The 14,215-nt window shown below is 45.7% G+C and overlaps 1 long non-coding RNA gene across 1 annotated transcript; it reads right to left on the minus strand.

The window, feature by feature from the left end:
* Window positions 1-2,145: 2,145 nt before the first annotated feature.
* Window positions 2,146-3,195, minus strand: LOC123162370 (uncharacterized). Its single transcript, XR_006481247.1, has 2 exons — window positions 2,638-3,195; window positions 2,146-2,568 (listed from the first exon to the last, which is right to left on the minus strand). It is a non-coding gene; the product is annotated as an uncharacterized lncRNA (long non-coding RNA).
* Window positions 3,196-14,215: the final 11,020 nt, after the last annotated feature.

The raw sequence follows: 14,215 nt of genomic DNA on the forward strand, positions 1-14,215 counted from the left end.
AATATTTTATAATATAGCTCCCTAAATATCGGGAGGGTATGTTATAAAGAGAAGTCACCATGTGAGTTCCCTCGGTTTAAATAGATCAAAAGATCTATGCAATTTATTTAGTTGAGTTTAAAAAATAAATGGCATGATGGCAAGATGACATGATGCGATGCAAAAAAATAAAAGAGCAAGCACAAAAGAAACACACGGCGAAACTCAGAATAGCTGGAAGGCATCTGAAGCTCCGGTCTTGGGGCGTCACACCAAGGGTCGCGCCAAGTACGAATCTTCAAGCCATTACCAACTCTCCAAATGACGCCTTTCTTGACCAGCTCAAGGCCATGTAGGATTCCCTTCCATACCTCAGATCCGGAGCTTGGGAACACCGTATCCAAAAGCTGACCAGACGGATAGTATTTTGCTTTCAGCAACCGCGCACATAGGCTATTCGGCCTATCCAGGAGCCGCCAGGCCTGCTTAGGAAGTAGCGCCTGGTTAAGCGCCCTCATATCCCTAAGCCCCATGCCTCCCATGGGTTTGGGCAAATGCAGCTTATCCCAACTCATCCATGCCATCTTCTTCTTCCCGTTCTCTACCCCCCACCAATACTGGCGTATCATTCTTGTTAGATCATCACACACCGAAGCCGGGAGTTTGAAGACACTCATAGCATATGCAGGTATGGCCTGTGCCACTGATTTAATAAGAATCTCCTTGTTCCCCGACGACATGTACTGCTCACTCCAATCCATAAGAGCTTTCCTCAAACGCTCTTGGAGAGTCTCAAATTTCCCTTTATGCATTCTCCCTTCCGGAACCGGCAGGCCCAAGTACTTGGGATCGAATGCTTCTAGGGTGATTTCCAGCGTGTTTTTGACCTCTTGAATCACGTCCGGTTGGCATTGGCTTGAGAAAAGAATGGAACACTTTCGACGGGTTTATGAGTTGTCCAGTCGCCGTCGCAAATGTGTTCAACACCCCTTTCACTAACAATGCCTGCTGATTAGTAGCATGGAAAAATAGGAGTGAATCATCCGCAAATAAGAGGTGTGTAATCACCAGAGCACTTCTACTGATCTTGATTCCAACCAGGCCTTCCTCCCTTGCTGCCTTTTCCACCAACGCAGAAAGAGCATCAGCCACAAATAAAAAGAGGAAGGGCGACAAAGGATCACCTTGACGGCCCCTCGACGGAGAGAAGGACTCCAGCAGCTTCCCATTAAATTTTACCGAGTATTTCACCGATGACACACACGCCATAACTCGAGCAATCTAGGCAGGTGAGACGCCCCATTTGGCCAAAGCCTTTTCCAAGAACACCCAATCCACCCTGTCATAGGCCTTGGAGAGATCAAGTTTGTAAGCACAAAGATCAGTTGCATTGTTCCTTACTGACTGGATATGGTTAATACATTCAAAAGCAATTATAGGGTTATCAGAGATCAGCCTCCTCGGGATGAAGGCGCTCTGATTTTTAGATATGAGCTCATTGAGAATAGGCCGCAATCTATTGACCATGCATTTTGAGATGATCTTGTATATAACGTTGCACAAGCTAATTGGCCTAAAATCTTTCAGGTCCTTGGGAAAGGAATCTTAGGAATTAGCACTATAGCCATATCATTGACAGCATCCGGCATAATCCCAGACGCAAAGAACTCACGAACCGCAGCAACAATTTCAGTTTTGAGTAGAGCCCAATTCCGTTGGAAAAACTTTGCAGGTAGTCCATCACATCCCGGAGCTTTTAGAGGCCCGATTTGAAATAAAGCATTAGAAATCTCCTCTTCTGAATAAGGCCTACATAACATCATGTTCATTTTCTCTGTAACTTTTGGAGCAATGCAATCCAACACCTCACACTACTGGAATCTGGCACTTTGCCATCTGCCATGGCAGATGGCAAAGGCATGGTCGGCGGAGGGCAAAGGCTTTGCCATCTGCCAGCAGATGGCAAACAGTTCGTCTGAAACCCTGCCGGTAAAGGCTTCTTTGCCATCTGATGGCTGATGGCAAAGAGCCTGTGGCTTTGCCATCTGCTGGCAGATGGCAAAGCCTCTTAACGGGGTTAGCCCCGTTAGAAGGCTAACGACATACTTTGCCATCTGCATTAGTGTACAGAGGTAGTAACATATCACATGCTTGACTTTTTCCAGCAAAAAGATGAGCTGCGCCTTGAGACCTGCTGCTACCACAAGTGTTGATTTCAGTTCATATATATTCTGTAGTTCAATTTTTACTATTCGAGTAATTTGTACAAGGAGATGACGTATATATTCTCTCCAGTGTGTACTAGTTCCATTCCATGTGATTGATCAACCGTGGATCTCCCCCGACGACCATTCTGAATTAGTTTGAATAAAATGTGTTTTTACCTACAAGTTGCAAGCATGAAGATGATGAGGTTTGGGGTGTGCGTATCATGACTCAAGCACTAGTATCATGACCCTGTTCATCACATTCAAGTTTGACAAAATTGAAGAGAAAAGAGGAGCTACGGATCTGAGCATGGCGATGGCCTCCTCCTCTTTCCTCCTTGACTCACGCACGCGGGATGCTGGTGATGGGGATGGTGATGGCCTGCACAAATGTGTTTGCGCGGATCAGATAAGAAATCCAGAAGAGGAATAGATGAGGTCCGGTACGTACCTTTGGCCGGCGTCGAGGTGCTCCCCGCCGAGAGCAGCCGGCGCGCGTCCTTGGAGGTTGAGGGCTAGCTAGGGTTTCGGGCGTCGCCGTCCATGGCTGCCGCCGCGCTCCATGGCCGACCTCGAGGAGGGTCGCGGATCAGATCGTCGGTGCCGCTGCGGGCGGATCTGGGCGCCGCTCCGCTTGATCTGGGGCCTTGGCTTCCCTTCCCACCCCTCCCCTCCCCTCCCTTGGGAGAGAAGAGAAGAGGAGAGGAGAGGAGAGGAGAGGAGAGGAGAGGAGGGGCTGGAGCGGCGGCCGTGGCAGGGCAGAGGGGAAGAGGAGGCCATGGCCATGGCCGGGCTCGTCCTGCCTGCTGCTGCTAGGTCGTCGTGGCTAGGGTTTCGGCGCCATGGGAGAGAAGGAGAGGGAGGTCGGCGGCGTGGATAGGGGAGAGGAGGCCGCCGCGCCGACGAGGCCGAGTGGCTGGGGCAGAGGAGATCGGCGCCAGAGTTGGGCTCCGTTGGTTGGGAGACGAGCAGGGGGGAGGAATTGGGGATTGGATTGGATTAGCTCGTGTTGTTGGTTCGGTGGGGCTACTGGGCCGTTACAGCGCCGTTATCCATTGGGCCCCACCCACTTCTTTGCCATCTGCCAACAGACGGAAAAGATTCTTTGCCATCTGCTGGCAGATGGCAAAGAGGTGGGTTGACAGGCCATTACAGCACTGGACCCCTACCCACCTCTTTGCCATCTGCTGGCAGATGGCAAAGATTATTTGCCATCCACTAGCAGATGGCAAACAATTGGCTGATGGCAACCATGTTTTTTGCCATCTGTCAATTCTTTGCCATCTATTTTTTATAAGCAGATGGCAAAGACGTTCTTTGCCATCAGCTGGCAGATGGCAAAGAGCTGGTTGATGGCAAATTCTCAGTTTCCAGTAGTGTCATCCGGGGATAGGGTAGGATCTTTTGTGAAAATCTCCTTGAAATAGGAGTGGGTCATCCTCTCCATATCCGATGGCACGTTGCACCATGATCCATCCTGCTTCCGTAGGCGTTGTATAAGATTCCTACGGGCCCGCCAAACAGCTCTCCGATGCAAATATTTGGTGTTGCGCTCACCTTCCTTCAGCCAAGTGATCCGCGATCTCTGGAGCCATAGCATCTCCTCCCTGTAGAGGAGCTCATCGAGCTGGTTCATTTTATCCCGGACTACAGTACGGTCTGCTCCAGCCAGCTGAAGACCCGACAGTTGCGTGCGGAGCCTCTCAATATCCTTCAACACATTGCCAAACTGCTTCTTACTCCATTCTTTCATATCCTTCAGAACCTCCCGGAGGGACCTGGCCACCGACCCCATGCCGCATGTAGTTTTGTGTTTGTTCCATGCATCAGCAATCACTTGAGGCAGGCCAGTATCATGTTCCCACATGATTTCATAACGCAAGGAGGTGGGGCGACGCTGCTGGTCCTGCAGACCCTCCAAGTGTATCAATAGAGGGCAATGATCCGAACATGAGGTGGCCAAATGAACCACCTTTGCCAACGGAAACGCATCCCGCCAAGCTTCATCAGCACAAGCCCGGTCCAACCGGACCTGAACATTACGGTCTGAATCCTGGCCATTGTTATACGTGAATGAAATCCCCAAGAAGCCTAGGTCTTCGAGCTCACACATCTCCAAGCAATCTTTAAAGGCCACCATTTGAGCCTCCGAACGTTCTGTCCTTGACAAGTGCTCATGTTGCCACAAAGCTTCATTAAAGTCACCACACACCATCCATGGCTCGCGCGAGAGAGCTCGAAGCCGGCAGAGATGCTCCCACATGCGATAACGATTTTCCACACGAGGCTCCCCATAGACAAAGGTGCACCTCCAAGACGTGCCCGATCCACCATCGACCACACTGACATCAATAAAACGATTACAGGAATCATTCACCGTGACCGAGAGGGACTCATCCCAGAAAAGGGCTAAGCCCCCACTCCTCCCTTCACTACTCACACCATGAAATCCTTTCAGACCGAGTCTCCAACGTATCTTCTCTATTTTCACAGTAGCTTGCCTAGTCTCGCACAGGAAGACAAGCTTGGGGTTATTGGCTTTTGAGAGGGCCAAAACCTCGCGAACTGTCCGGCGGTTCCCCCTCCCCCCCCCCCCCCCGGCAGTTCCAAACTAGGGTATTCATTGTGCTCGGCGGTCTTCCTCGAGGGAAGTCGCCGATCTCTGAGTGGACGCAAGATCCTTGGTTAGCTTTGCACGTTTACTGCTAGAAGAGCTTCTCGTTGGCGAGGCATTCTCTCCTAAATCTTGACCGCTGCCATCCGTAATGGCCAGCATCTCATTCATGCTTTTTGGTTTGATTAGAGTTTCATCTCCAGCACTATCCATATTCAATCTTTTCCTCGCATCCCTATCAACATCCATGACTGTCCCCAGTTTCTTCACGGGGCTTGTTGCTGTGTCAAGCGTCTCGGGATCCATAGCCTTGAGACCAGGGTCCAAAGGTGCACTAGGGCTGCCATCCTTTGTCGGGCGAGATTTGTCTCCCCTGCTGGGGGTTTGCTCAGGCCTCGGCCTGGTAGGGCCGTCAGCGTATAGCCAGTCGCCAAACTTGAGACTTTGCTTATCATGAACGCCGGATCCACACTCCTTGTGCTCATGACCAATCCTACCACAGAAACTGCAGAAACGAGCCAACTTCTCATACCACGCCAAATAAACATGTCTCTCCTGCGCTCAAACGACGCTAATAAACTTTGTCAGAGGCTGCTTGATGTCATGGTTTACCCTAACCCTAATATAGTCCCCACGGGTATTGCCGTTCAACCTCATCTCCAGGATTTCTCCCCCCTTTAAGGAGTCGCTCCACAATACCTTGTTTGAAGTAGGGATCAGGCAGTTTGTGGACTTGTAGCCAGATAGGCATATGATCAAAAATCACATCATCCGCCTTGGTGAAACCATCGTACGAACACATCAACACTGCCATGTTGCGGAAGAGCCAAGGGCCCTGCAGCATCATCCGCTCCCAATTGCCCAGGCAAGAAGCTTGGACAATGAATCTGTTGGGTCCAACCAGGCAAAATCTCACCCGTTGCGCCGGATTCCAGGCCGCCCTCATATCCTTGTAGAAGGCTGCCTGCGAGAAATTCTTATCGGTGTGAACCCTAGCTAGGGCTAGCCACCTAACACTCTCCTTGATTTCTGGATCCTCCTCATCAATCTCAACATCATTGAACTCCTCGTCGTTCAGATCTAGTTGATCAAAGAAGTCTTCCAGGATGGGGGTTGCAGCCGCCGAAGCGCCTCCGCTGGTGGCAGAGTTGGCATCCGAGGGGGAGGCCATCCTGGCGTGGATGGGCAGTGCGCGATCGACGGGGACGGCGATCAGGCCTTGCGAAGGGTGGAAGAACTCAGGGGCGGCCGATCGCCCGAGAGGAGGAGAAACCCTAAGCGCTAGGCGTAGGGGAATCGGGTTTTAACTTTCAACTTCTTATTGCTCCATGCGATTGCTACAAATTCGTCTTTTTTTCTCCGCGAGGTACTTATAGCGACATGTATGCCAAGTTTGCTGATGATTTTCACTGATCGCTACAGTACAGGGTCAGCCAGTTGGTTTGCTACGCTCGCTTCGTTTGATCCGTTCAGCTCTCTAATTTGTTTCGATTTTTCTTTCTTTTGGCTTTCTCTATTTTGCAATGGTTTTCTTCTGTTTTTGATTTTTCTTCAGTTTTATTGCGTTTTACTGGTTTTCTACTCATATTTATCGGGTTTCACATTTTTTTTCTTTGGTTTTCTTTGTTTATTTGTTTCATTTTTTCTTCTGCTCCCCCCCCCCCCTTTCTTAGTTATAAATTAGGTTTTGTTTTGTTTTTCAAGGGGTTTCTTATGTTTTTCTTCCTTCTTCGTTATACTTTGGTTTTCTTTGTTTTCTTCTCTTTTCTAAGACTAGTAAGAGTGCACGTGCAGCGCACGTGTCCACCAATACACATAAGGAGTGACCATAAAAATATCGATGCACAACAATATACTCCCTCCGTCCGGAAATACTTGTCGGAGGAATGAATGTATCTAGACGTATTTTAGTTCTAGATACATCCATTTTTATCCATTTCTCCGACAAGTATTTCCGGACGGGGGGGGGGGGGGGGTACATTTTTAAAGCACACCACCAGTAGATGAACATGAGTACATAATTAGTAATCATGCACACAAGGCATGTCTCAGGTGATGTATACATTAAATCAAGCACAAGAGAACACAAGTAACAAGAGCACCCCAAAGGGGGACGACATCCACACTCCACCACCAACACATATTACAATGGACTACTCACATAATCCAGACATCCTCTTCCCTCTCGCAATTAGGTCAGAAAGAATGAGAACACAGAACGTTTCCTTGTTGACTTGAAGCTGAGCATTATTGAACAACCTAGCACTGTGTTGCTTCCATAGGCTCTAGCACACAAACATCACAAGAGAATAAAAACCACATCGTTTAGCTTTGGGAATGAACTGGCGAGATCTCTCCACCAAAGCTGAAGATTATCGATGACAGAAGGAGCAGGGACAACATCAAGATGAGTCGATCGAAGACAATGATGCCATAGCTATCGAGCATATATGCACTGAAGAAGGATGAGATCGATAATGTCATCTTCCTGCTCAGAGAAAACAAGGCAAAATATGGTCCTGCGGTCCTCTTCTGATCTGACGATCTGATGTCCATACTCGATACTGCGAAGCCAAGCAAATGAAAATCTTGCAATTCAATGGCACCCAGGCATTCCAAAGTGCCTTGGCACCAGGAAAGCAAACAATTCCTCCGAAACAAGAATGTATTGGTTTGTGTATATAACACCTCACAAATTCTGCACCCTGGCCTTCTACCACAGCTGACACAAACTTGATAAATTTCAGAGCTCAACAATGCACTCTGACAGTCTCTTTAGCACAACAACAAATACAACCCATAGTTTTGCTCGGTCTTTATTTGCTCACTAAAAAGTTCCACATGAATGGTCTCATCCTAAAATACATTGTGTCCAATGCAGGCACCACCCTAATGCTTCCTGGTTGGAGCACTTCCAATCATTCACATCATTCTTCAGCCACACGATCACCTCTTCACAACCCAGGTATATCAAACGAGGCCACCCTTACTTCTAGAATCAAGCTATGCATCTCTACATTTGGGCTCTAAAATTCGAGCACGAAACTGAACACGAAATCCTCTTAGATGCTTAGAAAACATGTATAGTTATTTGATTACCTTCTCAAACATCCTCTTTGTAAAAATCCTCGCAATCAGAAAGAAACCATGCTTGAGACCTGCAGAAAACATTTCATCATTGGTACCTGAAAAATAATAAATTTATGTTAGTTATGCCCTTGAGAAAAGAATGGTCAATTTGGTTCAGAGAAAGTTGTAGCTTGCAGTCTGTCCCGTTCATCACAAGTAATGTAATAATTTAGATAACAATGTTAGACGGAGCAAGAGTATGACTTTTGTAGTCATCCTTGGAATTGTTGGACCTTGGAGAGGTGTGTAGTAGCATTACAAGAGCATATGTACTCTATCTACAGTTTATATGAAGGCCAAAAATATGTAGTGTCTTACCAATGTTGATTCCTTCCTGCCCATGGTCTCAGTAGCCTGTTTAGAAGGTATATTATGTTTATAAAGTATTATACACGTAAATATACATTGGTGATACAGGAAACTGGATCTCCTGAGTTTAGGGGCTACCTCTGAAAGCAAGAATTTGGCAGCCATTATGAGGATAGTCCATGAAAAGATTCCCAATATGTTTGGTCCATTTGAATTATCGGTATAGGAATCTTGTGATAAAATAGCTTGACATGTATTTTCATCAAGCTATAAGAGCAAACAATATGGATTCTATACTACTATTAAAAAAGCAAACGTGAGTTCCCTTATAGACACACCGCAAAGTACACACAGGAAAACCAGAATCGTCCGATCTAGCAGACTAAATCACATCCAACTGCCCACGTTACATCCATAAGTTCAACGGTTGAGATGAAATGTTCTGCCGGCAGACCTGCCCTCGAGCGATCATGCCAGACAACCCAACAGCCAACGATCGCTACATCCCAGGAGAAAATCACGAGTGGTTTCTTTTTTTTCTTGATGGTGATTAACTGCTGACCCTGCATGCAAGGAAATCAATTAAAGCTTGAGACCATAACGGAGCTTGCTATGCATACAGCCTATCCAAACATTGCACAGATTTGTTTTAGATGCCCACACCGCCTTCCACCTGGGCTCCTGGGGCGAGGCCGCTTCCGGTCAATCTCCTCGACGTTGCAGGAAAGTGCCGCACCGATCCCTAGGGATCCTCGCTGAAAGGTACGACTCATTGATGACGCACCGGTTGGGCACGGTCGTCGCGAACGTCGCCTCCGCCGCCACAGCCCGGGATCGACGTCGGACACTTGCTGTCGTCCAAGCGGCTTCACGGGGACGCATTGCAGCTGCAGCTGCGGGACGCTGTCCTCGGCATACTCCGCCGCGTATCGGAGTTGGCGGCGTCCGGCCTGCCCGTGGAGGCCGGCCATCATCGGCCACCCGGCGTTTGCGTTCATGATGGACCTGCAGTGCCGCATCATGTTGTCGGCCGGCCTCAGCGAGCCGGCGTCCCGCATGTTGCACGGCTTCGCGCGGGAGGCCGTGGCGCACTCCCTCAGGCACAACGTCTCAGACTTCTTCCCTGCGCTCACTGCAGCCGTCGTCCAGCGCGGCTTTACCACACACTTGGCGGCCTCTATGGCGTGTGCAGCAACTACAACAACAACGTCGGCGCCCTCAACGGCCCTCGATGGTGTTCGCCTCAATTTGCTGGACGCCCTACGCTTCAATGCCCTCCCTGCATGAGTTCGTCTTGGGAGTGTCCCACGACGGCGTGCACTGGACGGCTATGTGTCCAATTCATGATTCCTTCAGCTATTTTTGTTTCCTTCTTGGGTGTCCCGTGCACACCACCATCTAATTCCTTCTCGCCCATAGTTGCCAGCATTAATGTATGGTTTGAGAGAAGCAAGGGGTACAAGATTAACCTTTTAAACTTTGCAATATACAGTTTTCATGTGGAGTCCAACTGTTAATGTTTTACAACATGAAAGTACTATGTAGAAATTCCCTGTGATGCTTAATTGGTTACTTATTTCTCTCCTTTTTCATCGTTTGCAATATATAGTTTCATGTGTAGTCCAACTGTTAATGTTTTACAAAATGAAAGAACTATGCAGAAATTCCCCATGATGCTTAATTGGTTACTTATTTCTCTCCTTTTTCATTGTATTCTGATTGAGAAGATACTCTTGAACCTATGAGAAGAACATCAACTCTTTAGGTGCTGCCATGAAAATAGCGACAGCTAGCTTTAAATGCAGCATGTGCGTCCTAGAGCTAGAGGGCTCTGATATTTCTAACAGTCAAGCATGGTTCCTTTGATGCAATTTGTAGGAACTTGAATTGTACATGGTAATCAGATGGTGAGCATATTCACGTGCAGTCATATGGCGAGATGAATGCTATTGTCTGATGGAGAACAAGGCACTTTATATTGTTGTGGAAGTTATATTTGACCAGTTGACCAAGGTATGTCCACAACCTCATGTGTAATATACACACATTGATAAGAATCCACTTTGATCACCATTGATAGGATGGTTGCTGCCCACACCATTGCGTATCAAAAGATTTCAGGACAGAAAAATATGGGCCATTTTAGCTCAAGCCGTAGCAAGATGAAGCTCCACGACGGTGGTGTAGAGGTGAGTAAAATCTAAATCTCTAGACTTTGTCACTTTGACTCTGTGTACTTGTATATTTGCATGTGGTGCTTATTATTTTGTTCCATCAAAGAAAGAATTTGTAGTATTTATGTTTTTGTACTAAATAAAGATACTAAGGAGATGACAAGTAAAAATATAATTAATTTTACATGTTACTCCCAAGGAGAGAAGAGAAGTAGTGTCATTCCCGATTATTATTTTTTTTGATCATTTTTGTTAGGGTACGGTGTGGTAATATTTGTTCTAAGCCATTGCTATTAATACACAGTTGGTATTATCTAAAAGTCTTTATAATTTAGTAAAACTTCACAGTGAAAAACATAATTTTGAGCAATCTTGAGCATGATAAAGAACAGATAAAGTATGTGATCATGTAATCTAATCTAGATTTGGAAAACTTATGGACAACATATTGCATTGACTTGTTTTTTTAAGGGAGACGTGCGTTGCACGTGCACACTAACTAGTGTACAGAACCATACACTATAGACTTAGCATATGACTAATTTTGATATTGCGCGAGCAAAAGGAAAATATGACCAAACATGACTCTAGATAGTAGATATTAAAATCATGTGAAAAATGAAGGCCTCAGCAGTTTAATCACAATAATTAATTGATTATTAGCATCAGATAATGAAACCATTCACTAACCTCTAGAAGGACGGAGAAGGTAGATAAACTACATCAGTATTTTGGTGTGCCTTTCAAGCAACTTCAATTGTACAAAATATATGTCATGATAGCAATCTGCCACTGAGTGCTCCTAGTAGTCCACATTCTACTGATGTTACAAGCACGAACTCCACCTCATGTGACAAAAAAACACCACCCAACATCTGTTAATCAGATAAATCAATAAGCTCGCAGGACAGAAAGGCCAACTACCAACCTAGCTGAAAAATATTGTATATGGTACATGGTACACCCACGTAAATAATAGCTTAAAATAATTACAACTTAAATCGGGTAACTGAAGCACAAGTGTAGGAAGACAGGTTATTGTTTTGGTAGTGGGCAAAAAGCTAACAAATCATGACTTGGTTAATCAGGAAAACATGCTAAGTCTGAGATATACATCCTCTCACACTCGTTCATCTCTTCCCAAATATGAGTTCTAATATCACATTACCCTTTCCATTGAATGAATTTGCAACAACAGTGGCGTATGAGGATTCTAACAACGGTTTTGCTGAAACTCAGCTAGCTGAGTTTTAGTTATGGTCTCATTCACGTACACATTCGTTGGATCAAAAATCGCATAGCGATTCGTGCATGTCCCAGCGAAGTTGTCCTCGGCCTGTTTTTTTCTCGGTTGTTTGTTATGTCGTGTTGGTGGCCCGTCGCAGCCCGTTAGGTCCTCCCGTCGTTGCTCCAAGAAGAGGTAGCGATGCTCCTTCTTTAGTTTTCAGGGATAGCGATGCTGCCTTTGTTTTTTTCTCAGGGGTAGCGACGCTGCCTTGTTTCATTATGTGTTTTTTTTTAAATTATTTGGATTGCTTACCACATGTTTCATGTGGTTTGTTTCATTACGTGTTAGTCACTGTATATATGTCTATCGGGCCATGTTGGCCTTTTCTCCTTTGTTTTTTTCCCAACATTTTCTTTTATTTGCCTTTTTTGTTTTTCCATTTTCAGCTTTACTTTATTTTTTCAAAATATTATTTTTTATTTCTTTATCGGTTTTGCTAGCTGAGTTTTAGTTTGCAAGTATTCATTGTATCCGTTGGAATTTTTTTCTGTCATGATTTGTGCTTTCCTTACTTTTTGTGAGGGGTTCTTGTGCTTTCCTTACTTTTTGTTAGGGGTTCGTGCTTTCCTAGCTCGCAAGGTTGTCCCGGTGGTATGTGGTCCTTGTTGGCTTTTTATCTACCACGGGTTGTTTTCTTCTGTTTTTTCCCATCCATTTTCGACAGTTGACGTTTATAGCGCGGCATTGGCCCGTTATCTCAAGCCTGCTTACCGTTGTTCATATCCCCACTTCCCTGCCGACGTTTTCTGATCATCCCTCAAGATACCAGAGTGAGCAGAGAGAGGGGAGATCGTTGATTTTCCAAGGCATGTCACAACTCCCATGTTTTTCCAATGTCGATCACAATTTGCATAAGATTTTTATTTTTATTTTTCAAGTTTTTTTCTTGTTTTTAATTCCTTTTTTGTGTCATGTTTTTCTTTCCTTTTTAGAAAAATAAAAGATATAAAATGACATGCTCGAGGGTGCCACGACAAGTGTTTTTGAGGGGCTTGCAACCGCAAGTTCTTTTGAGATGGGGTCACAACTTTGAAGATCTCGAGAGGGGGGGGGCACAATTGCATGTCCCCAAGGGGGAACCACAACTACGCATTTCCAAAGGCAATTTAAGATGGGGAATCACAACTGCATGTCCCCAAGGAGAATCACAAATGCACCTTTTTCCCAAGCCAGGTCGCAATCGCAAGTTTCCAGTGGTTGTCGCAACTGCAAGCCCCCAAGAGGTGTGAATCGGGACTACACTATTTCCAAGTCATGTCGCAACTGCAAGTTTTCTAGAGTTTGTTGCAACTGCATGTCCCTAAGGGAGGAATCATGACTGCATATTTCAAGGTAGGTCGCAACTGCAAGCCCCAAGGGTGGGATTTGGAACCTGACAGTTTCCAAGGCATGTCGCAACTACAAGTTTTTTAGGGTTTGCTGCAATTGCATGTCCCCAAGGGGAAATCGCAACTGCATGTTTTTCAAGGCAAGTTGCAACTGCATGTTTTTTAGGATTTGTCGCAATTGCATGTCCCGGGGGGAGGGGTCGCAACTGCAAGTTTTCTAGGATTTGTCGCAATTGCATGTCCCGGGGCAGGGGGGCAGCTGCAAATTTTTTAAGGTAGGTCGGAACTGCAAGTTTTCTAGGTTTGTCGCAACTGCAAGCCCCCAAGAGGCGTGAATCGGGACTGTGATGTTTCTAAGTCATGTCGACTACAAATTTTCTAGGGTTTGTCGCAACTACATGTCCCCAAGGGAGGAGTCACAACTGCATGTTTTTCAAGGTAGGTCACAACTGCAAGCCCAAAGGGTGGGATTTGGAACTTGACAGTTTCCAAGGCATGTCGCAACAATAATTTTTTTAGGGTTTGTTACAATTGCATGTCCCCAAGGGGGAAATCGTAATTGCATGTTTTTCAAGGCAAGTCAAAACTGCAAGTTTTCTAGGATTTGTCGCAATTGCATGTCCCGAGGGGGGGTGCCGCAACTGCAAGTTCTTCAAGGTAGGTCACAATTGCAAGTTTTCTAGGTTTGTCGCAATTGCAAGCCCCAAGGGTGAGAATCAGAACCGCATGGTTTCCGAGGCATGTCACAACTGCAAGTTTTCTAGGGGTTTGTCGCAATTGCATCTGCCCAAGGTGGAACTGCAACTGCACATTTTCTAGGTTTTGTTGCAATTGCATGTCCCAAAGGAGGAATCGCAACAGGACGGGCCTCCAAGGTGGTTACAACTGGTGGTGGGTTTCATATTTATTTATTTATTACTTCTATTTTTAATCATGATTTTTTTAAACGGTGAACATTTTGGAGAAATTGTGTTTTCTTCCAACTTCATGATTTTTAAATGTTGGTGAACATTTTATATATTCTTTTTGTATTTGACGAACATTTTTAAATGTAGGGAGATTTTTATATCCGTCAACAATTTTGAAACCGAAAATCACATGTTTTATGCTGTAAGGGAACAACACGAAATCTAAATGGTTCCGTTAATATACTTGCAACAACATTTTTGCCAACGTATTATGGTGAA

The sequence above is a fragment of the Triticum aestivum genome, chromosome 7B (assembly GCF_018294505.1).
Source record: "Triticum aestivum cultivar Chinese Spring chromosome 7B, IWGSC CS RefSeq v2.1, whole genome shotgun sequence".
Lineage (NCBI taxonomy): Eukaryota > Viridiplantae > Streptophyta > Magnoliopsida > Poales > Poaceae > Triticum > Triticum aestivum.